Source organism: Bombina bombina, chromosome 4 (assembly GCF_027579735.1).
Source record: "Bombina bombina isolate aBomBom1 chromosome 4, aBomBom1.pri, whole genome shotgun sequence".
Classification (NCBI taxonomy): Eukaryota; Metazoa; Chordata; class Amphibia; order Anura; family Bombinatoridae; genus Bombina; species Bombina bombina.
The window spans coordinates 513,776,220-513,800,078 of record NC_069502.1 but is presented as its reverse complement, the minus strand read 5'-3'; the positions used below and the strand labels follow the sequence as shown (position 1 = coordinate 513,800,078).

Here is a 23,859-nt window from a genome sequence, read left to right as displayed (position 1 = left end):
GACAACCTTGACAGATGAAATCTCCCTCTTGGGGGAGAGGATTTGAAGTCTAGAAGGTATCCCTGAGATATGATCTCTAGCGCCCAGGGATCCTGGACATCTCTTGCCCAAGCCTGGGCGAAGAGAGAGAGTCTGCCCCCCACTAGATCCGGTCCCGGATCGGGGGCCCTCGGTTCATGCTGTCTTTGGGACAGCAGCAGGTTTACTGGCCTGCTTGCCCTTGTTCCAGGACTGATTAGGCTTCCAGCCTTGTCTGTAACGAGCAACAGCTCCTCCCTGTTTTGGTGCAGTGGAAGTTGGCGCTGCTCCTGCTTTGAAATTCCGAAAGGGACGAAAATTAGACTGTCTAGCCTTAGCTTTGGCTTTGTCTTGAGGTAGAGCGTGGCCCTTACCTCCTGTAATGTCAGCAATAATTTCTTTCAAACCGGGCCCAAATAAAGTTTGCCCCTTGAAAGGTATACTAAGTAATTTGGACTTAGAAGTTACATCAGCCGACCAGGATTTTAGCCACAGCGCTCTGCGTGCCTGAATGGCGAATCCTGAATTCTTAGCCGTAAGTTTGGTTAAATGTACTACGGCCTCCGAAATGAATGAATTAGCTAGTTTAAGGACTCTAAGCCTGTCCGTAATGTCGTCCAGCGTAGCTGAACTAAGGTTCTCTTCCAGAGACTCAATCCAAAATGCTGCCGCAGCCGTGATCGGCGCGATGCATGCAAGGGGTTGTAATATAAAACCTTGTTGAATAAACATTTTCTTAAGGTAACCCTCTAATTTTTTATCCATAGGATCTGAAAAAGCACAGCTATCCTCCACCGGGATAGTGGTACGCTTAGCTAAAGTAGAAACTGCTCCCTCCACCTTAGGGACCGTTTGCCATAAGTCCCGTGTGGTGGCGTCTATTGGAAACATCTTTCTAAATATTGGAGGGGGTGAGAACGGCACACCGGGTCTATCCCACTCCTTAGTAACAATTTCAGTTAATCTCTTAGGTATAGGAAAAAACGTCAGTACTCGCCGGTACCGCAAAGTATTTATCCAACCTACACATTTTCTCTGGTATTGCAACAGCGTTACAATCGTTGAGAGCTGCTAAGACCTCCCCTAGTAATACACGGAGGTTTTCCAATTTAAATTTAAAATTTGAAATATCTGAATCCAATCTGTTTGGATCAGAACCGTCACCTACAGAATGAAGCTCTCCGTCCTCATGCTCTGCAAGCTGTGACGCAGTATCAGACATGGCCCTAGAATTATCAGCGCACTCTGTTCTCACCCCAGAGTGATCACGCTTGCCTCTTAGTTCTGGTAATTTAGCCAAAACTTCAGTCATAACAGTAGCCATATCTTGTAATGTTATCTGTAATGGCTGCCCAGATGTACTAGGCGCCATAATATCACGCACCTCCCGGGCGGGAGATGCAGGTACTGACACGTGAGGCGAGTTAGTCGGCATAACTCTCCCCTCGCTGTTTGGTGAAATTTGTTCAATTTGTACAGATTGGCTTTTATTTAAGGTAGCATCAATACAGTTAGTACATAAATTTCTATTGGGCTCCACCTTGGCATTGGAACAAATGACACAGGTATCTTCCTCTGAATCAGACATGTTTAACACACTAGCAATAAACATGCAACTCGGTTACAATTTTATTTAATAAAAACGTACTGTGCCTCAAGAAGCACTAAACGATTAAATGACAGTTGAAATAATGAACTGAAAAACAGTTATAGCATCACTCTTAACAAACAACACAACTTTTTAGCAAAGGTTTGTTCCCATTAGTAAAATAACACTAATTAAATTTTAAACAACGTTTTAAATCACAGTCACTATATAAGTCTCACAGCTCTGCTGAGAGAATCTACCTCCCTTCAAAGAAGTTTGAAGACCCCTGAGTTCTGTTAGAGATGAACCGGATCATGCAGAAAAACTGACTGGAAATTTTTGATGCGTAGCAAAGAGCGCCAAAAACGGCCCCTCCCTCTCACACACAGCAGTGAGAGAGAAACGAAACTGTCATAATTAACACAAGCAAACTGCCAAGTGGAAAATAATGCCCAAATACTTATTCACTCAGTACCTCATTAATGCAAACGATTCTACATTCCAGCAAAAACGTTTAACATGAAAAATACCTAATAAAAGGTTTAATGTACTTTTACAGAGTAATTCCGGTGAAATACCATCCCCAGAATACTAAAGTGTAGAGTATACATACATGTTCATTATAACGGTATGGCAGGATTTTTTCATCAATTCCATTCAGAAAATAACAACTGCGACATACCTCAATGCAGATTCAACTGCCCGCTGTCCCCTGATCTGAAGCTTTTACCTCCCTCAGATGGCCGAGAAACAGCAATATGATCTTAACTACTCCGGTTAAAATCATAAGAAAAACTCTGGTAGATTCTTCTTCAAACTCTGCCAGAGAGGTAATAACACGCTCCGGTGCTATTGTAAAATAACAAACTTTTGATTGAAGTTCTAAAAACTAAGTATAATCACCATAGTCCTCTCACACCTCCTATCTAGTCTTTGGGTGCAAGAGAATGACTGGGGGTGACGTAGAGGGGAGGAGCTATATAGCAACTCTGCTGGGTGAATCCTCTTGCACTTCCTGTAGGGGAGCAGATAATATCCCAGAAGTAATGATGACCCGTGGACTGATCACACATAACAGAAGAAATACTTCTCACAGACGGTTTTACTCTGAATCCTATTCTGTACCCAAAGTCTAAGAAGTTTGGACCGAATAGAACCAAACAAATTTCAAAAAAAGTCTTAACCTGCCCCTTACCAGCCAAGCTGGAATAAGAACCGCATCTACAAGCAAATTTGTGGAGCTGACTTTGAACTTTTAAAAGGCTTAATTGAATGAAGAAAAAAACTTCCAATTATAAACATGTTACTTGGGGAAGAATTCAGGATTCCGTTCCTTAGTAAGAACAGAAAACTAATATAAGCTTAAAGTTTTAGTCTTAGAACTCAATCTTGAAGCCCAGAGTAACAGTTAAAGGGCCACTGTAAGTAAATATTTTCTATGCCTGTTACTAACTAACAACCCCAAATACACTTTTTATCAATAGCATTTCATTAACATATCTCTACCGTATATCAGAAATCTTGTCTGCAAATTTAATTGTTTTCCAACCCCACTCCGTGGGTATCATTTGCTCTGTACCAATCCGTTTACAATACCTAGGTTTCAAAATGGCACTTTAAACACAATTTCATTGGTTTAAGTATTTTGAACATGCAGTGCTGAAAATAGTGGGCAGGATAATGTGACATCATCGGCGAATAAAAGATATAACTTTTATAACGTTATGAAACTTCGTTTTGGAGAAAATATAGGTCAGTAGGTTTTAATTAATGTTTATTAACTTTAATATGTTAGTTGTTTGGCTTAAAAATTATAACAGAAAGTAATCCTTTAAAGAACTGAATCCAATTATGAACCAAATAATTGATTATCTTGGAAAAAAAGAAATATGGATTTTAGAAATCAAATTAGCATTCCAAGATTGAAATCACAAAGTTCTTCTAGCTAGAATAGCTAAAGACATAGATTAAACCTCATTTGCGAAAATATTTAATAAAATGACAACACAAATGAAATTATTAGCATGTTAATCAAGTTAAAGGACCAGTCAACACACTGGACTTGCACAATCAACAAATGCAAGATAACAAGACAATGCAATAGCACTTAGTCTGAACTTCAAATGAGTAGTAGATTTTGTCTTTTTAACAATGCTAAACAAATCATAATCCGATACTTGATCTTAAAGTATCCAACCAGAAAGATGAAGCAATTGCAACATCAGCCAAATAAATTACAGGTCTAAGAAAAGTACCTGAAAATAATTTTCCTTAAATAAGATACAACCATCTGAAGGAAAAAAATAAATACTATTTGCTATAAGAATAATAGTATATTTAGCAGGAGTAGAGATAGCCCCATTAACTTGGGGAATCTTTCCTCAAAACTGAAAACTAACTGCCGGCAAAGAATACAATTTAAAAAACCTTAAAGAAGGACTAAAAGAAAATTCTCAGCCTATTCCATTCCCTAGTATCAGGAACTGGAAAAAAACCTCTGAAGAAACCACAAAAGATAAATCAGCAGAATTTAAATGTTAGCTAGTATTTAAAATCAAAAGAACTAGTTACTTCAATATCCAAAATAATCAACACCTTTTGAACAAAGAACAAATGTACTCTATTAAAAAATAAAAAAGTAGATTTGTTAGTGTCAATATCTGATGAAGAAAAATTCTGAATGAGAAAAAAACACAATCAGAGAAGGATAATTCATTATGTTGTTGGTCATTTGAAACTTCATCAACTAAAAAAGAAGTTTGAAAAAGACCTAAAAATTTTATTAGAAGGCGGGATGTCGGACAAAGCCTTTAAAATAGAATCAGAAAAATATTCTTATAAATTTCTAAGTATATCTTGTACATAAGATGTAAAAAGAATAGCAATATATAAAGCATAAATACTAATGGATTCTGCATGTAAAAGTTTATCATGATAACTTATTACAAACCATAGCTAAAGATAAACATTCATAACATTAAAATAAATGAACTTAGCTTTGGTAGGACTGATATCAGTCAACAGGAATCCCTCAGCATTTCTTGATACAGGAACAGTGTTTGAAATATCTTGCAATATGTAATAGAAAAAAACAACATATAAAGCAAAATTATCAAATTCCTTAAATGACAGTTTCAGGAATGGGAAAAAAATGCAAAACAAACAAGCCTCTAGTAACCAGAAGCAACAAAAAAATGAGACTTAAATAATGTGAAAAAAAGTGGCGCTAAGTATAACGCCCACATTTTTTGGCGCCAAGTATGACGCCCACATTTTTTGGCGCCAAGAATGACGCCCACATTTTTTGGCGCAAAAAAACGTCTGTAACATACATGCGTCAAAAAATGATGCAACCATGAACAAACTTCCGGCGTCAACTATGGCGCCGGAAATGACAAAAATTTTGCGCCAAAAAAGTTTGCGCCAAAAATGACGCAATAAATTAAAGCATTTTCTGCCCTCGCGAGCCTAACAGCCCTCAAGGAAAAAGTCAATTTGAATATTTTTAAGGTAAGAAAAAATATTAATTCATAAGCATTTTCCCAAAAAAATGAAACCGACAGTCTGAAAGAATGAATACTGAATATCCTGAATCATGGCAAATATAAGTTTAAAACATATATTTAGAACTTTACATATAAAGTGCCCAACCATAGCTTAGAGTGTCATGAAAAAATAAGACTTACTTACCCTAAGACACTCATCTACATATAGTAGATAGCCAAACCAGTACTGAAATGAGAATCAGTAGAGGTAATGGTATATAAGAGTATATTGTCGATCTGAAAAGGGAGGTAGGAGAAGAAATCTCTACGACCGATAACAGAGAACCTATGAAATAGATCCCCTAGAGGAAGACCATTGTATTCAAATACTCTCTTCACATCCCTCTGAGAGGAAAACCGGGCTTCAGCCTGCTGCGAAGCGCATATCAACGTAGAATCTAGCACAAACTTACTTCACCACCTCCATGGGAGGCAAAGTTTGTAAAACTGAATTGTGGGTGTGGTGAGGGGTGTATTTATAGGCATTTTAAGGTTTGGGAAACTTTGCCCCTCCTGGTAGGAATGTATATCCCATACGTCACTAGCTCATGGACTCTTGCTAATTACATGAAAGAAAGGTGAACTCAGAGGTTAGGTTTATTACCACTTATAATAAAAGGTGGGATGAAGTGAGGTCATTACTTATTAAACATTGAAAAGTCTCTCACTGCTGATCATGAATTACAAACTAGACGTGCCCCCTCTTTAAAGTATAAATTGGTTCAAAGCCATTACAAAAGATACAAGTGGATAGCTGGGGAAACAACAAAAAAGGAGTGGATGCTATGCATATGGTAGATGCAAAATGTGTAAACATCTCCTTAGAGGTAGATATGCTGTTGATTCAGAAGGTAAACAACACAGAGTTAAAAGTCATATTGCCTGTGGGAGTGAGGGGGTCGTTTATATGGCAGCTTGCTCATGCCCGCGCCTTTATGTGAGTTTAGGGAGCGTATGAAAGAACACAGAAGGGACATTGTAAATGAAAGAATAAAGGACAGTGGAGTGGCAAGAAATTTTTTCGAATGTCATGATAGCAGTGATGAGGGACTTAGATTCATGGGCTTAGAATTGATTGACATCTCTGAGAGAGGGTGGGATTAGGTCACTTTACTCCTTAGATCAGAGTGAAAATGGATCTATAATATGAATTCATTACAACCAGAAGAGTAAAATGAAGAGCTGAATTATGCTCCCTTTTTGGTCTAGTGATGCTAGGATTCTTGTAAATGCACCTGCTAGCTAAAAAAAATAGCAGGTTTATGCTTAATGCAGGATATAAGTGAATTGTTATATAAAGAATGCTCAATGTAATTGATAAGAGTTTTGACTTTCAAGTTTAATATTTCCTTAATTTAAGTGCAGTAAATAAGTACAATTGTATTGACAACAATTGTAGGTATTAGTTGATTTAGGGGTTGCCATTTTCAAGCACTTTGGTGTGGTTGTATTAAAACAGCTAATTAATTGGTGCTATATTTTGGCTTAGGGCAACAAAGAGTTAATACACCCGCGGCATGTATAAATGAAGGCAAATGGATGAAACAGACATCAACTTGTTATGCCTGATAAAGTCCTCTGAGCGATCAACTGTGGGGTGAAACACGTGTAGCTGTAGCATGTTCATCTTGTTCACAGAGCTTAATCCTCTCTCTGACTAAAGGGACATTGATACCTGAACCGTATCTCTAAAATACGGAAAGAACTTGCTTTCTGATTTGCAACTTTCTAAGAGACACCAATCTTGGTAATAAGCAGCAATACCCTGCCAGTGACATCACAAGTTGGAGGCGGACACACAAAGTTGGTGTGTTTTGAGAGACACCGGTCCTGGCGTAAGGGGGTAAGAAACTGAGGTCTGCATGCTATGCACCAAGTCAGAGCTGGTGAGTCCCTAAGAATAATCTGGTGGTCCGGTGAGCTTGGTCTCTAGGAGGACTGCTAGTCAGTATTTGCATACTGGTAATTTAACGGAGAACAGCCGATCATTGAGAGGAGGGACTTACTTAGCCTTGTTTGGATATTACGAACTACAACTTTCTGTGGATACATTTATTTTCCTTGTGGAACATTAGCAGATTGCTATTTACACTGATTGTTGCAGCATTTATACCGGTATAATTATTATTCAGGGATCCCTGATATAGGCTCAGTTGAACTTGTTTGAATTGGTTTTTTGTTTGCCCTAATAAAGCACTTTTTTGATTTACTCTATCATGAGCGTTATGTACACACTGTTTTGTTCTTGAAGGGGAGGTGTCCGGTTATTGTATTTGACTTGCTTAATAGGGGGTTGCAGGATTAGGTTTACTAATCTTTTCTCTTTGATAAATTTAATTATTTAAACTTCCTGCACCAGGAACACCACGATTAATTATATATGTGGTGCCCTGTCCCTATTTACAGTATCTTTACATTTTTATAAATATTTTATTATATCTTTTCATGCAACAACACTGAAGAAATGATACTTTGCTACAATGTAAAGTAGTAAGTGTACAGCCTGTATAACAGTGTAAATTTGCTGTCCCCTCAAAATAACGCAACACACAGCCATTAATGTCTAAACCATTGGCAACAAAAGTGAGTACACCCCTAAGTGGAAATGTCCAAATTGGACTCAAAGTGTCAATATTTTGTGTGGCCACCATTTATTTTCCAGCACTGCCTTAACCCTCTTGGGCATGGAGTTCACCAGAGCTTCACAGGTGGCCATTGGAGTCATCTTCCACTCCTCCATGATGACATCACGGAGCTGGTGGATGTTAGAGACCTTGCGATCCCCCACCATCCGTTTGAGGATGCCCCACAGATGCTCAATAGGGTTTAGGTCTGGAGACATGCTTGGCCAGTCCATCACCTTTACCCTCAGCTTCTTTAGCAAGGCAGTAGTCACCTTGGAGGTGTGTTTGTGGTTGTTATGTTGGAATACTGCCCTGCGGCCCAGTCTCCGAAGGGAGGGGATCATGCTCTGCTTCAGCATGTCACAGTACATGTTGGCATTCATGGTTTCCTCAATGAACTGTATTTTCCCAGTGCCGGCAGCACTCATGCAGGCCCAGACCATGACACTCCCACCACCATGCTTGACTGTAGGCAAGACACACTTTTTACTCTTTGTACTCCTCACCTTGTTGCCGCCACACACGCTTGACACCATCTGAACCAAATAAGTTTATCTTGGTCTCATCGGACCACTGGACATGGTTCCAGTAATCCATGTCCTTAGTCTGCTTATCTTCAGCAAACTGTTTGCGGGCTTTCTTGTGCATCATCTTTAGAAGAGGCTTCCTTCTGGGACGACAGCCATGCAGACCAATTTGATTCAGTGTGCGGCGTATGGTCTGAGCACTGACAGGCTGACCCGCCCCCCCACCCCTTCAATCTCTGCAGCAATGCTGGCAGCACTCATACGTCTATTTTCCAAAGACAACCACGTGCACTCAACTTCTTTGGTCAACCATGGTGAGGCCTCTTCTGAGTGGAACCTGCCCTGTGAAACCACTGTATGGTCTTGCCCACCGTGCTGCAGCTCAGTTTCAGGGTCTTGGCAACCTTCTTATAGCCTAGGCCATCTTTATGTAGAGCAACAATTCTTTTCAGATCCTCAGAGAGTTCTTTGCCATGAGGTGCCATGTTGAACTTCCAGGGACCAGTATGAGAGAGTGTGAGAGCGATAACACCAAATCTAACACACCTGCTCCCCATTCACTCCTGAGACCTTGTAACACTAATGAGTCACATGACACTGGGGAGGGAAAATGGCTAATTGGGCCCAATTTGGACATTTCCACTTAGGGGTGTACTCACTTTTGTTGCAAATGGTTTAGACATTAATGGCTGTGTGTTGAGTTATTTTGAGGGAACAGCAAATTTACACTGTTGTACAGGCTATACACTCACTATTTTACATTGTAGCAAAGTGTAATTTCTTCAGTGTTGTCACATGAAAAGATATAATAAAATATTTACAAAAATGTCAGGGGTTTACTCACTTTTGTGAGATACTATATATCCCCACTAGCTGGTAATCAAATTATATATAATGTGTGTACTTTTTATTGCATGGATCACAATATTGTGCAATTTAGGCCTCAATATTGTATTCTTATTATTTAAGAAGTTTAATAAACATTATATATATATATATATATATATATATATATATATATATATATATATATATTATTTCTTAATTACAGTTACTGAAAAGCACCACACAGTAAGGACTGTAAGGCTACAGCCTCAAAATATCCTGTATATTTGCTATAATAAATAAACATTAGTAAACTATATAATAGAGGTACCAGCCATCTCTACAGAGCACCTGCTGCAAAAACACTATTCCTGTTGGTGTATTAACTACAATCCCTACATCAATACTACAGTAATCATAATCTAACAAAAAACACTAATCCTAGCAATATTAAATATTTATCTCTATGACCCCACCCCAATATAACAATGACTGTTAATGTCCAACATTTAACTCCTTCCTATACTCTGTATAAACATCACAACCTCTGGAACCCTAAACATTTAAAGCAATCAGATTAAATAACCAATCCGACTAAATAACAAATTAGTAATGAGCAGAGTTTCTAAAACTTGTAAAATGGTGCTGAAGAGAATCTTGGTTAGGGTATAGTTATGTTGAAATGCTCTAAGTTGTTACTAGTGTAAAGGTAGTTAGGGTTTATGTGGCACCTTATAAGTAAATTCCTTCCTCAATAACTCATCTTTAGACATCCTATTGGTATTTAATCCTGAGATGATCAGCTTTAAATATGAAAGAACAAATTGTTTCATAGTATGTAGTGGAATAAATGCAACTAACGTAGGAATATATCTTTCCTGAGAGTTTTCACACAAAAAAATATGTAAAAAAAAAAAAAATCAAATAAAATGTTAGATGTACAACAACATAAAAAGCCTGCTCTATTTTGATGATTATCCATTATTCAGAATACTGATACAAGATTCTCTGACCAATGATTAAAATGACAAATGTATTCCTCTTGTCAGTGAATTCACAGATGTGTTCAGCTAGCTTCCTGTAGTACACTGACGCTCTGGAGCAAACCGTAACTTTGCAGGGGTTAAACCGTCACAGTTATATGTAAGTAGCACAGAATATACGTAACACATTTTTTGCACTTTTATGTCACTTTATGTTTAACTAAAATAGAAAACAAATACATGTAAAATGAATAAGAATGCATACCAGTAAGGAAGTCAGCCATAACTGTCTTCACCTATTTTCCTTCTTTTGTGTAACTATCCCTCGTGTAATTTGTTAACATTGTTTTAGCTTAGGTTATGTCTTGTACACTTGTTTTTTATTGACAATCTGTTCAGCCCATTCCTGCCTAACCTTATCTACCTCCTTAGGTTGCATATCATATGCTGCTAATACAATGATTGCTGGTTCCCTTTGTGCTATAGCTGGTTTCTTTCACTTCTGAAAACTAAAAGGGAAAGTCTATTTATGGACGTATCACTGGAGACTATTTGCTCTTTTTGGAATAATACAGGCAGCACTATATGATCTGCACAAACTCCGCTCAGTGCCAGGGCAAGATTAAATGTCTTTGCAATCATATCTATCCCAAGGACAAACACCTGGATAGCCAGATATAAACACAGAGTTAATATTATCTGAAACGAACTGACTGTTAGTTCTAATAAGGCACACATTATTTGTAAAAGGTCTTGACATTTTATTTGCATTAATCTTCTTCCATCGTTTGAAAGGCTGCGTTTTTAGTGGTTACACTTGCCATTCTATTTTTTTCATTGATGAGTGAATATATTAACATTTTCTGTATTTCTCACCTTTACAAGTGAATACATTTATATTTGATATAATTCCCTCTAAATAGTCCCACATTACATTTTTGCCATTTTGATGCCTAAATAGGGAGCACTGAAAAATCCTTAACCTTTTAAGCAGTAGTCCAAGTTAATCAGTTAATTGTAGTTACAAGTGAACTATAACCATTGTGTTTACTGAAGTTTAAAGTAACATTAAACAATAAATAAATGTGAGCTATTATATATTGAAAACAGATTAGTCGGAGAATACGTAGATGTATTTTTTTAAAATATTAGTTGTTTAAATACGGAAGAAATAATCGGACAGTTTCATTTCTATAATGTACTTTAGTTTAAAAAAAGTCATGCGCACCCTTTTCTAATCTCTTCTACTGAGAATAAGTGACTGAAACAAACTGCAAATAATTGTTGTGTGCAGGTCTGTAACGCTGCTAAATGACATTATTATAGAACTTATACCTTTTGCAGAGAGCAATACCTGCAGGCTTCAGGCCACTCATATGATGATAATGCTATAGCTTACATTAATATTGAAGTTAAAGAGATAGGAAAGTCAAAATTAAACTTGCATGATTCAGATGGAGCATGTCATTTTAAGACACTTAGAAATTCACTTCTATTTTTAAATGTGCTTAGTTCTCTTAGTATCCCTTGTTAAAAAATAAATATGCGCATATCATACACTAGTGGGAGCTGCTGCTAATTGGTGCCTGCACACATTGCGGCATATATATCAAGCTCCGTATGGAGCTTGATGCCCCGTGTTTCTGGCGAGTCATCAGACTCGCCAGAAACAGCAGTTATGAAGCAGCGGTCACAAAGACCGCTGCTTCATAACCTGTCCGCCTGCTCTAAGCAGGCGGACAGACATCGCAACAATACAACCCGATCGAGTACGATCGGATTGATTGACACCACCCTGCTGGTGGCCTATTGGCCGCGAGTCTGCAGGGGGCGGCGTTGCACCAGCAGCTCTTGTGAGCTGCTGGTGCAATGATGAATACGGCGAGCATATTGCTCGTCGTATTCAGCAAAGTCTGGCGGACCTGATCCTCATAACTAGAGGCCATAATCTCTTGTGAATGGCTAAATAGATATTTTTAGCTTCCTGTCAGTAGTGCAATGCTGTCCCTTCAGCAATGGATAATTTGGATATTAATAATGAAGAAAATTTGTTAATAGAATTAAATTGGATAGTTGTTTAAAGGGATATGAAACCCACATTTTCTTTCTTTCATGATTCAGATAGAGCATGCAATTTTTAAAAATCTTTCTAATTTATTCCTATTATCAATTTTTCTTTGTTATATTAGTATCTTTAGTTGAAAAGGCAGGAATGTAAGCTTAAGAGCCAGCCCATTTTTGGTTCAGAAACTTGGTAGCGCTTGCTGATTGGTGGCTACAATAATTATGCGGACACTGGTCATCTCGAGATGCAAACATCTCACTCATTTTCTAGCTAAAACATATTGAATCTATGGGGCTATACATTCAGTAGATCAACATATGTTGCAACATCTGCCAGATTATTTTCGGTTTGTGCCACCTTTTTTCCCTCCCATCTCTTTCCTTCCATTTACTTTTCCCCTCACTGCTTCTTCCTCCAAATCACAAAGTTCCATAAAAAGGAGTAGACAGTCATATTATTTTAATCTGTATAGAATCAATTTTAATTTAAGATAAATTCCTAGTTATGCGCTAATGATTTGATAGCTGGGAACATCTAGTGATTGACCCTCAAGATGAAATACTAGGAACCATCGAAATTCTTTAGTAAATCTTCATTTGAAACTACTACATTAACTAAGTACACTTTCTAAGTTTGTACTTTTGTTACTCATAAGGGAATTTAGTCTACAAAACAAAAGATTAACTGGAATCTCCACTAAGGAAAATCAGTTTGTGCTCCCGGGCTGTTTTGTTTGTTTTTGGTTTGAATGATTCCTTGAGACAGTCCATAAACATCTAAAGGAGTGTGAAGGCTTTATTTTCCACATTTTAGTTTGTAACATGCAGTAAGACTCACTTATGGGTTTTACATGGATGCTCGCAGGTGAGTTTACATATTTTCCACAAAATTTGGTACCAGCTAGCTTCTCACATTCATTGTTTTTTAAATTAATTAAATAAATAAAAAATAATAATAAAATATATATATATATATATATATATAAAAGGGTAGAGTTAAGCGTACAGTACATTAGGGTCACAGTGCGTGACCCTAATGTATTTGGGCACTGTATAAAAACGTAAAACATATATAAATACAATATGTCTACATGCTCATTTTTTTATAGTGAAATGGACACATGAAAGTATTATTTTAATTAGTAATAGATATGCAGTATTGATTATGGAATTGTAGAATTCATTTTGCTTTGCAAGCCTCCATTTAATTTACAAAACTGTATTGGTAGCACTCAGTTATTGTTGAGTGATGTTGAAAATAGTGTGTTAGACAGTCAAGTGTGTTCAGATGACTTGGGGGATTTGAATTAATCAAGAAGAGCTATGGAGGGTGCTATATAAATATTATGTTAAGGTAAGGACACTATATAATAGAACTATAATATTAAATACCATACTACATGTGTTCAAAATATCACTAAATATAAAATGTTATTCAGGCAATTACTTTCATAATCTGGGACGACTAGATTGCAACTAGATAATAATATTCATGTGCAAATTGTCTTTGAAGTGCTTGTAGATCTTCAGACAGAAAATACTATATAAATGCAAATGTATTATTATGATTGCATTATCCTGATTTTATTTTAAAAGCCCCAGCATTGTCTGTTAATAACTCCAGAAATACAAATGAAATCAATGAACCTTAGCTCACAGAACATCATTTGTTTTACATAACCAAACTTATCCTGAATATCTATCAATACATCCTTCCATATGTATGTTTAGTATCAGACATTCACGCTACATTAAAAACAGATTTTAAGATAACTAACTTTTGAATGGGAAAATGAACTTATTTCCAAAATGGCACTGTGGTTGTGATTAGGAGTTACTACAAACCGTGGTAAATTTGAGAGTAAATTAGTTCAGTACTTTTGAGTTATTACAAATTAAAATATGATAATTTTCTTTATATGAACATTTCTATACAAGTCTACAGTGAAAACCACAGTACTTATCTTCAGGAAATTACACACGAGGATTGGTCTTGAGGTACTGTCTTCTTGACTTAGATTAAAAATGGAACAGTAGATCCAGAGATAAAAAGCTTTAAAGTGGTGTGTTTGTATGTTATTTGTGTATGCACAAGTGGGAAAAGGCAGCTCAAACAAAACCAAGATGTGCTAATTGGAGAATTAAAATGTATCTCTCTGTATTCTCTGAATGTTGCAGAGGGAGCTTATTATCACCTGTGACTCCCCTTCAGAGGGTTCCACTTCATGAATTTTAAGTGATAACAGATTTAGGACTGAAATGTCATAAACTTAAAAAGCTTATTTTGTGCATGGAGCCTCATGTATGAACTGTGGGCAGAGCCTCATGTATAAACTGTGGGCAGCGCCTCATGTATAAACTGTGGGCAGCGCCTCATGTATAAACTGTGGGCAGAGCCTCATGTATAAACTGTGGGCAGAGCCTCATGTATAAACTGTGGGCAGAGCCTCATGTATAAACTGTGGGCAGAGCCTCATGTATAAACTGTGGGCAGAGCCTCATGTATAAACTGTGGGCAGAGCCTCATGTATAAACTGTGGGCAGAGCCTCATGTATAAACTGTGGGCAGAGCCTCATGTATAAACTGTGGGCAGAGCCTCATGTATAAACTGTGGGCAGAGCCTCATGTATAAACTGTGGGCAGAGCCTCATGTATAAACTGTGGGCAGAGCCTCATGTATAAACTGTGGGCAGAGCCTCATGTATAAACTGTGGGCAGAGCCTCATGTATAAACTGTGGGCAGAGCCTCATGTATAAACTGTGGGCAGAGCCTCATGTATAAACTGTGGGCAGAGCCTCATGTATAAACTGTGGGCAGAGCCTCATGTATAAACTGTGGGCAGAGCCTCATGTATGAACTGTGGGCAGAGCCTCATGTATGAACTGTGGGCAGAGCCTCATGTATAAACTGTGGGCAGAGCCTCATGTATAAACTGTGGGCAGAGCCTCATGTATAAACTGTGGGCAGAGCCTCATGTATAAACTGTGGGCAGAGCCTCATGTATGAACTGTGGGCAGAGCCTCATGTATGAACTGTGGGCAGAGCCTCATGTATGAACTGTGGGCAGACAAGGATCCCGACTTGGGAACCTGTCGACCGGTTTTGCAGAGAATTGGCAGTGGACACTGTATGCTTGCTACTGTATGTGATACTGCACAAGCACTTGTTTGTGCAGTACCGCCCCCTGTTCCTCATTTTCCCCAAACAAACATGTAAGAGGTACTTAATCACTGCAAACTCAGAGGTGGCAGAGAGGGTAAGAAGCACCTGTCTGATGACTGCTGATTCTTACTTTGCAGAAAGCAGGACCGTATGAGGGAGCCTATACCGCAAGGGCTTTATAGCAGCATTTGCTGCTTAGTACATAGAACTGATGGTGTAAAGACAAGCAAATGTGCTGTGACTATCACACAAAAATGTTGCTTGTAAACACAATACAATGCTTATGATGATCTTCTCAAGATCAAAACACATGCCAGGCAGAATTGTTTATCACACAAAACAAATTGTGGCACAAGTATTTTAATTGTGTATGCAGCTTATCAAGGGACAGTTCTGGGTTTGAATACTGCTAACTTCTTGGCTGCTAGTGGCTAAGGACATCTCCATACTCCATATCTCATGTATTGTTAAAAAAAATTCTAGGCAAATCAAAGGCAAAAATTAATGGTCAGTGTATGGTCAAGCCAGAGTCTCAGCTGAACCTTATAAAATAAATTCAACTTTTTATATTGTGTAGTTGCTTGCAACCCTTGATATTATGCCTCTTGTCATTGGCTCCACAGAAAATGAATCAGAATTTGATAATAGAAGTACACTGGAAACATGCTTCTAGTGTACGTCTATTATCCAATTCTGATTCAAACACTGTGTGCTCTGTCTGACTGATTAACGAAAAGGCTGGTGTGTTATGTCCTTTTAAGAAACAAAATGAGCACGATAAACATCTTGCTTTTGTAAGTTGTAATAGCAAGTTTTTGTGCATTCCAGGTAAAACAATTCTCAGAAACTTCTTTCCCAAACAAGAAGAATACAAGAAGCATCATTTGTTCATTGATCAGTCTGCATTCCCTCCCAAGTCATTAGATTACTGCAAGCTCTATCTGACTGATCATGTTATCTTGTAGGAAGTCCTGCATCACTAAACTAGACAACGTAAGACCCTTACAAACTAACACCTTTCTATATATTCTACACAAGTCCCCACACCCATATTATGAAGCCCTTTCTCCCCTGCACATAACCCTCAGGCTATAAGAAAGCATATGAGACATAAAGCAGCATTGATATAATGCTCTAATAAGTTCAAGCACTTACTTATTTCACTTTTGCTTGCATATAAATATGTTTAATCTATTCAAAGGGGTAAAAATTAAAGGGACATTAAAAAAAAATATGCAAAAAAAATATTCACAGCATTGTAAAAGAATGCATGCAAAATTAATGTTTTACAAGCATTAGAACTGTAAATTTGTTTTTAAAAAAAACAGAATTTATGTTTACCTGATAAATTACTTTCTCCAACGGTGTGTCCGGTCCACGGCGTCATCCTTACTTGTGGGATATTCTCTTCCCCAACAGGAAATGGCAAAGAGCCCAGCAAAGCTGGTCACATGATCCCTCCTAGGCTCCGCCTACCCCAGTCATTCGACCGACGTTAAGGAGGAATATTTGCATAGGAGAAACCATATGGTACCGTGGTGACTGTAGTTAAAGAAAATAAATTATCAGACCTGATTAAAAAAACCAGGGCGGGCCGTGGACCGGACACACCGTTGGAGAAAGTAATTTATCAGGTAAACATAAATTCTGTTTTCTCCAACATAGGTGTGTCCGGTCCATGGCGTCATCCTTACTTGTGGGAACCAATACCAAAGCTTTAGGACACGGATGAAGGGAGGGAGCAAATCAGGTCACCTAAATGGAAGGCACCACGGCTTGCAAAACCTTTCTCCCAAAAATAGCCTCAGAAGAAGCAAAAGTATCAAACTTGTAAAATTTGGTAAAAGTGTGCAGTGAAGACCAAGTCGCTGCCCTACATATCTGATCAACAGAAGCCTCGTTCTTGAAGGCCCATGTGGAAGCCACAGCCCTAGTGGAATGAGCTGTGATTCTTTCGGGAGGCTGCCGTCCGGCAGTCTCGTAAGCCAATCTGATGATGCTTTTAATCCAAAAAGAGAGAGAGGTAGAAGTTGCTTTTTGACCTCTCCTTTTACCAGAATAAACAACAAACAAGGAAGATGTTTGTCTAAAATCCTTTGTAGCATCTAAATAGAATTTTAGAGCGCGAACAACATCCAAATTGTGCAACAAACGTTCCTTCTTTGAAACTGGTTTCGGACACAGAGAAGGTACGATAATCTCCTGGTTAATGTTTTTGTTAGAAACAACTTTTGGAAGAAAACCAGGTTTAGTACGTAAAACCACCTTATCTGCATGGAACACCAGATAAGGAGGAGAACACTGCAGAGCAGATAATTCTGAAACTCTTCTAGCAGAAGAAATTGCAACTAAAAACAAAACTTTCCAAGATAATAACTTAATATCAACGGAATGCAAGGGTTCAAACGGAACCCCCTGAAGAACTGAAAGAACTAAATTGAGACTCCAAGGAGGAGTCAAAGGTTTGTAAACAGGCTTAATTCTAACCAGAGCCTGAACAAAGGCTTGAACATCTGGCACAGCGGCCAGCTTTTTGTGAAGTAACACAGACAAGGCAGAAATCTGTCCCTTCAGGGAACTTGCAGATAATCCTTTTTCCAATCCTTCTTGAAGGAAGGATAGAATCCTAGGAATCTTAACCTTGTCCCAAGGGAATCCTTTAGATTCACACCAACAGATATATTTTTTCCAAATTTTGTGGTAAATCTTTCTAGTTACAGGCTTTCTGGCCTGAACAAGAGTATCGATAACAGAATCTGAGAATCCTCGCTTCGATAAGATCAAGCGTTCAATCTCCAAGCAGTCAGCTGGAGTGAAACCAGATTCGGATGTTCGAACGGACCCTGAACAAGAAGGTCTCGTCTCAAAGGTAGCTTCCAAGGAGGAGCCGATGACATATTCACCAGATCTGCGTACCAAGTCCTGCGTGGCCACGCAGGAGCTATCAAGATCACCGACGCCCTCTCCTGATTGATCCTGGCTACCAGCCTGGGGATGAGAGGAAACGGCGGGAACACATAAGCTAGTTTGAAGGTCCAAGGTGCTACTAGTGCATCCACTAGAGCCGCCTTGGGATCCCTGGATCTGGACCCGTAGCAAGGAACTTTGAAGTTCTGACGAGAGGCCATCAGATCCATGTCTGGAATGCCCCACAGCTGAGTGACTTGGGCAAAGATTTCCGGATGGAGTTCCCACTCCCCCGGATGCAATGTCTGACGACTCAGAAAATCCGCTTCCCAATTTTCCACTCCTGGGATGTGGATAGCAGACAGGTGGCAGGAGTGAGACTCCGCCCATAGAATGATTTTGGTCACTTCTTCCATCGCCAGGGAACTCCTTGTTCCCCCCTGATGGTTGATGTACGCAACAGTTGTCATGTTGTCTGATTGAAACCGTATGAACTTGGCCCTCGCTAGCTGAGGCCAAGCCTTGAGAGCATTGAATATCGCTCTCAGTTCCAGAATATTTATCGGTAGAAGAGATTCTTCCCGAGACCAAAGACCCTGAGCTTTCAAGGATCCCCAGACCGCGCCCCAGCCCATCAGACTGGCGTCGGTCGTGACAATGACCCACTCTGGTCTGCGGAATGTCATCCCTCGTGACAGGTTGTCCAGGGACAGCCACCAACGGAGTGAGTCTCTGGTCCTCTGATTTACTTGTATCTTCGGAGACAAGTCTGTATAGTCCCCATTCCACTGACTGAGCATGCACAGTTGTAATGGTCTTAGATGAATGCGTGCAAAAGGAACTATGTCCATTGCCGCTACCATCAACCCGATCACTTCCATGCACTGAGCTATGGAAGGAAGAGGAACGGAATGGAGTATCCGACAAGAGTCTAGAAGTTTTGTTTTTCTGGCCTCTGTCAGAAAAATCCTCATTTCTAAGGAGTCTATTATTGTTCCCAAGAAGGGAACCCTTGTTGACGGAGATAGAGAACTCTTTTCCACGTTCACTTTCCATCCGTGAGATCTGAGAAAGGCCAGGACAATGTCCGTGTGAGCCTTTGCTTGAGGAAGGGACGACGCTTGAATCAGAATGTCGTCCAAGTAAGGTACTACAGCAATGCCCCTTGGTCTTAGCACAGCTAGAAGGGACCCTAGTACCTTTGTGAAAATCCTTGGAGCAGTGGCTAATCCGAAAGGAAGCGCCACGAACTGGTAATGTTTGTCCAGGAATGCGAACCTCAGGAACCGATGATGTTCCTTGTGGATAGGAATATGTAGATACGCATCCTTTAAATCCACCGTGGTCATGAATTGACCTTCCTGGATGGAAGGAAGAATAGTTCGAATGGTTTCCATCTTGAACGATGGAACCTTGAGAAACTTGTTTAAGATCTTGAGATCTAAGATTGGTCTGAACGTTCCCTCTTTTTTGGGAACTATAAACAGATTGGAGTAGAACCCCATCCCTTGTTCTCTTAATGGAACGGGATGAATCACTCCCATTTTTAACAGGTCTTCTACACAATGTAAGAATGCCTGTCTTTTTATGTGGTCTGAAGACAACTGAGACCTGTGGAACCTCCCCCTTGGGGGAAGTCCCTTGAATTCCAGAAGATAACCTTGGGAGACTATTTCTAGCGCCCAAGGATCCAGAACATCTCTTGCCCAAGCCTGAGCGAAGAGAGAGAGTCTGCCCCCCACCAGATCCGGTCCCGGATCGGGGGCCAACATTTCATGCTGTCTTGGTAGCAGTGGCAGGTTTCTTGGCCTGCTTTCCCTTGTTCCAGCCTTGCATTGGTCTCCAAGCTGGCTTGGCTTGAGAAGTATTACCCTCTTGCTTAGAGGACGTAGCACTTTGGGCTGGTCCGTTTCTACGAAAGGGACGAAAATTAGGTTTATTTTTTGCCTTGAAAGGCCGATCCTGAGGAAGGGCGTGGCCCTTACCCCCAGTGATATCCGAGATAATCTCTTTCAAGTCAGGGCCAAACAGCGTTTTCCCCTTGAAAGGAATGTTAAGTAGCTTGTTCTTGGAAGACGCATCAGCCGACCAAGATTTCAACCAAAGCGCTCTGCGCGCCACAATAGCAAACCCAGAATTCTTAGCCGCTAACCTAGCCAATTGCAAAGTGGCGTCTAGGGTGAAAGAATTAGCCAATTTGAGAGCATTGATTCTGTCCATAATCTCCTCATAAGGAGGAGAATCACTGTCGACCGCCTTTATCAGCTCATCGAACCAGAAACATGCGGCTGTAGCGACAGGGACAATGCATGAAATTGGTTGTAGAAGGTAACCCTGCTGAACAAACATCTTTTTAAGCAAACCTTCTAATTTTTTATCCATAGGATCTTTGAAAGCACAACTATCCTCTATGGGTATAGTGGTGCGTTTGTTTAAAGTGGAAACCGCTCCCTCGACCTTGGGGACTGTCTGCCATAAGTCCTTTCTGGGGTCGACCATAGGAAACAATTTTTTAAATATGGGGGGAGGGACGAAAGGAATACCGGGCCTTTCCCATTCTTTATTAACAATGTCCGCCACCCGCTTGGGTATAGGAAAAGCTTCTGGGAGCCCCGGCACCTCTAGGAACTTGTCCATTTTACATAGTTTCTCTGGGATGACCAACTTGTCACAATCATCCAGAGTGGATAATACCTCCTTAAGCAGAATGCGGAGATGTTCCAACTTAAATTTAAACGTAATCACATCAGGTTCAGCTTGTTGAGAAATGTTCCCTGAATCAGTAATTTCTCCCTCAGACAAAACCTCCCTGGCCCCATCAGACTGAGTTAGGGGCCCTTCAGAAATATTAATATCAGCGTCGTCATGCTCTTCAGTATCTAAAACAGAGCAGTCTCGCTTACGCTGATAAGTGTTCATTTTGGCTAAAATGTTTTTGACAGAATTATCCATTACAGCCGTTAATTGTTGCATAGTAAGGAGTATTGGCGTGCTAGATGTACTAGGGGCCTCCTGAGTGGGCAAGACTCGTGTAGACGAAGGAGGGAATGATGCAGTACCATGCTTACTCCCCTCACTTGAGGAATCATCTTGGGCATCATTGTCATTGTCACATAAATCACATTTATTTAAATGAATAGAAATTCTGGCTTCCCCACATTCAGAACACAGTCTATCTGGTAGTTCAGACATGTTAAACAGGCATAAACTTGATAACAAGTACAAAAAACGTTTTAAAATAAAACCGTTACTGTCACTTTAAATTTTAAACTGAACACACTTTATTACTGCAAATGCGAAAAAACATGAAGGAATTGTTCAAAATTTACCAAATTTTCACCACAGTGTCTTAAAGCCTTAAAAGTATTGCACACCAAATTTGGAAGCTTTAACCCTTAAAATAACGGAACCGGAGCCGTTTTGAACTTTAACCCCTTTACAGTCCCTGGTATCTGCTTTGCTGAGACCCAACCAAGCCCCAAGGGGAATACGATACCAAATGACGCCTTCAGAAAGTCTTTTCTAAGTATCAGAGCTCCTCTCACATGCGACTGCATGCCATGCCTCTCAAAAACAAGTGCGCAACACCGGCGCGAAAATGAGGCTCTGCCTATGCTTTGGGAAAGCCCCTAAAGAATAAGGTGTCTAAAACAGTGCCTGCCGATATTATTATATCAAAATACCCAGATAAAATGATTCCTCAAGGCTAAATATGTGTTAATAATCAATCGATTTAGCCCAAAAAAAGTCTACAGTCTTAATAAGCCCTTTTTGAAGCCCTTATTTACAATCGTAATAAACATGGCTTACCGGATCCCAGAGGGAAAATGACAGCTTCCAGCATTACATCGTCTTGTTAGAATGTGTCATACCTCAAGCAGCAAGAGACTGCTCACTGTTCCCCCAACTGAAGTTAATTGCTCTCAACAGTCCTGTGTGGAACAGCCATGGATTTTAGTGACGGTTGCTAAAATCATTTTCCTCATACAAACAGAAATCTTCATCTCTTTTCTGTTTCTGAGTAAATAGTACATACCAGCACTATTTCAAAATAACAAACTCTTGATTGAATAATAAAAACTACAGTTAAACACTAAAAAACTCTAAGCCATCTCCGTGGAGATGTTGCCTGTACAACGGCAAAGAGAATGACTGGGGTAGGCGGAGCCTAGGAGGGATCATGTGACCAGCTTTGCTGGGCTCTTTGCCATTTCCTGTTGGGGAAGAGAATATCCCACAAGTAAGGATGACGCCGTGGACCGGACACACCTATGTTGGAGAAATATGCTTTGTTTTGCAGGCCCAGGACACACCCCTTGATAAGCCTCTTGAACGCTGTTTATCTTTCTCTCCTTGCTGTGGCGAGTAAGAGACAGATATCAATGAGCTCCTGCACATATAAACCTATCAATGTAGGAAGGCCAGGGTTCTGAATCTCACCAAATGCAGTCAGGCCTCTCTGGGAAGAGTGGAAACATTACAACTTGCAAAGTTAGATTATAGAGAAAGGGGGCAAAATCACATAGACAAGCACCAGTGTAATAAGAGAAAGCTCTAATGTAGTGGATGGCACTGCCTCCTAGAGGGAGATGAGTTTACTGAGGGGACCACTGATATTAAACAAGAGGTAGATGAGGATGCGAGTGGCCCCTAAGCACGATTATTGCAATTTGCTGCTCTTTATCCTATGTTTTTAGCTATTACTTTCTATAAATTGCTAGTGCTATGGGGAAGGACACTTTATATTATGTGATCTGTTTATATCTCATACCCAGAGTGAACAACGTTAATCTGTTCTAGGTTTGTATTTTCTTTACATTCATAGCTGTAATCATTATAATCTAGGATTTATTTAAGTTAAAATGAATAATGATTGAAGAGTAAAACACACTTGTACTTTTGTATTGAGATATTTAATACCCGATTTGGATTCACCATTCACTTCACCACAACATTTCTTTATGCTCAGAGCTGAGACAGAACTACAGGTAGTTTATCTTGTAAGACAGAAAGCACATTGTCATCTCCAGACAGCAGGAACAAAGGGGAAGCTAAATTAGAATAATCAATTGTAACAATTCTTGTGGTCCTCCAAGCAGACCGAAGAGCAAGAGACATCAGAATAACAATTATTAGAATTTGAGAATAACATGAGATCCAAATCATGTGATACTCCATGAATACACGCAGACATCCCAACTCTCCCTGAAGTTCAGGGAATCTCCATGATTGTAATAGCGGCTCCTGATGCCAGCAAATGGAATGCAATCCCCCTGAAACTCCAAGTACCATGATCCAATGTGGCCCAAATCCGGAAAAGTGTTTCTTTAAGGAATGCCTTTAGTTGCTGGGACGTTATAGAACCCTCAAAGCATGCATTAGTAACCAAAAAAAGCCCCCACTGATTTTAATAAAATAAAACACAAATACTACCTTATTTACTGCACGTAATTAAACATTGTATTCTAAAATATTTAAGCATTCAACAAGCGTACGATCACTGGAAAATAGGTTTGTTGTATGTGGTTGTGCAATAAAGCTACTTTTCTAATGTGCCTTTAGTGGGAAGCTACTTTAATGATAAGTCTCTATGTTATTTAGGGTTTCAAGGTGT

General features: G+C 39.4%; 1 protein-coding gene across 2 annotated transcripts in view; it reads right to left on the bottom strand.

Moving 5' to 3' along the window:
• Positions 1-23,859, bottom strand: part of SMAP1 (small ArfGAP 1) — a 1,140,917-nt gene that overhangs the window by 277,838 nt on the left and 839,220 nt on the right. The gene's annotated exons all lie outside the window — the stretch shown is intronic.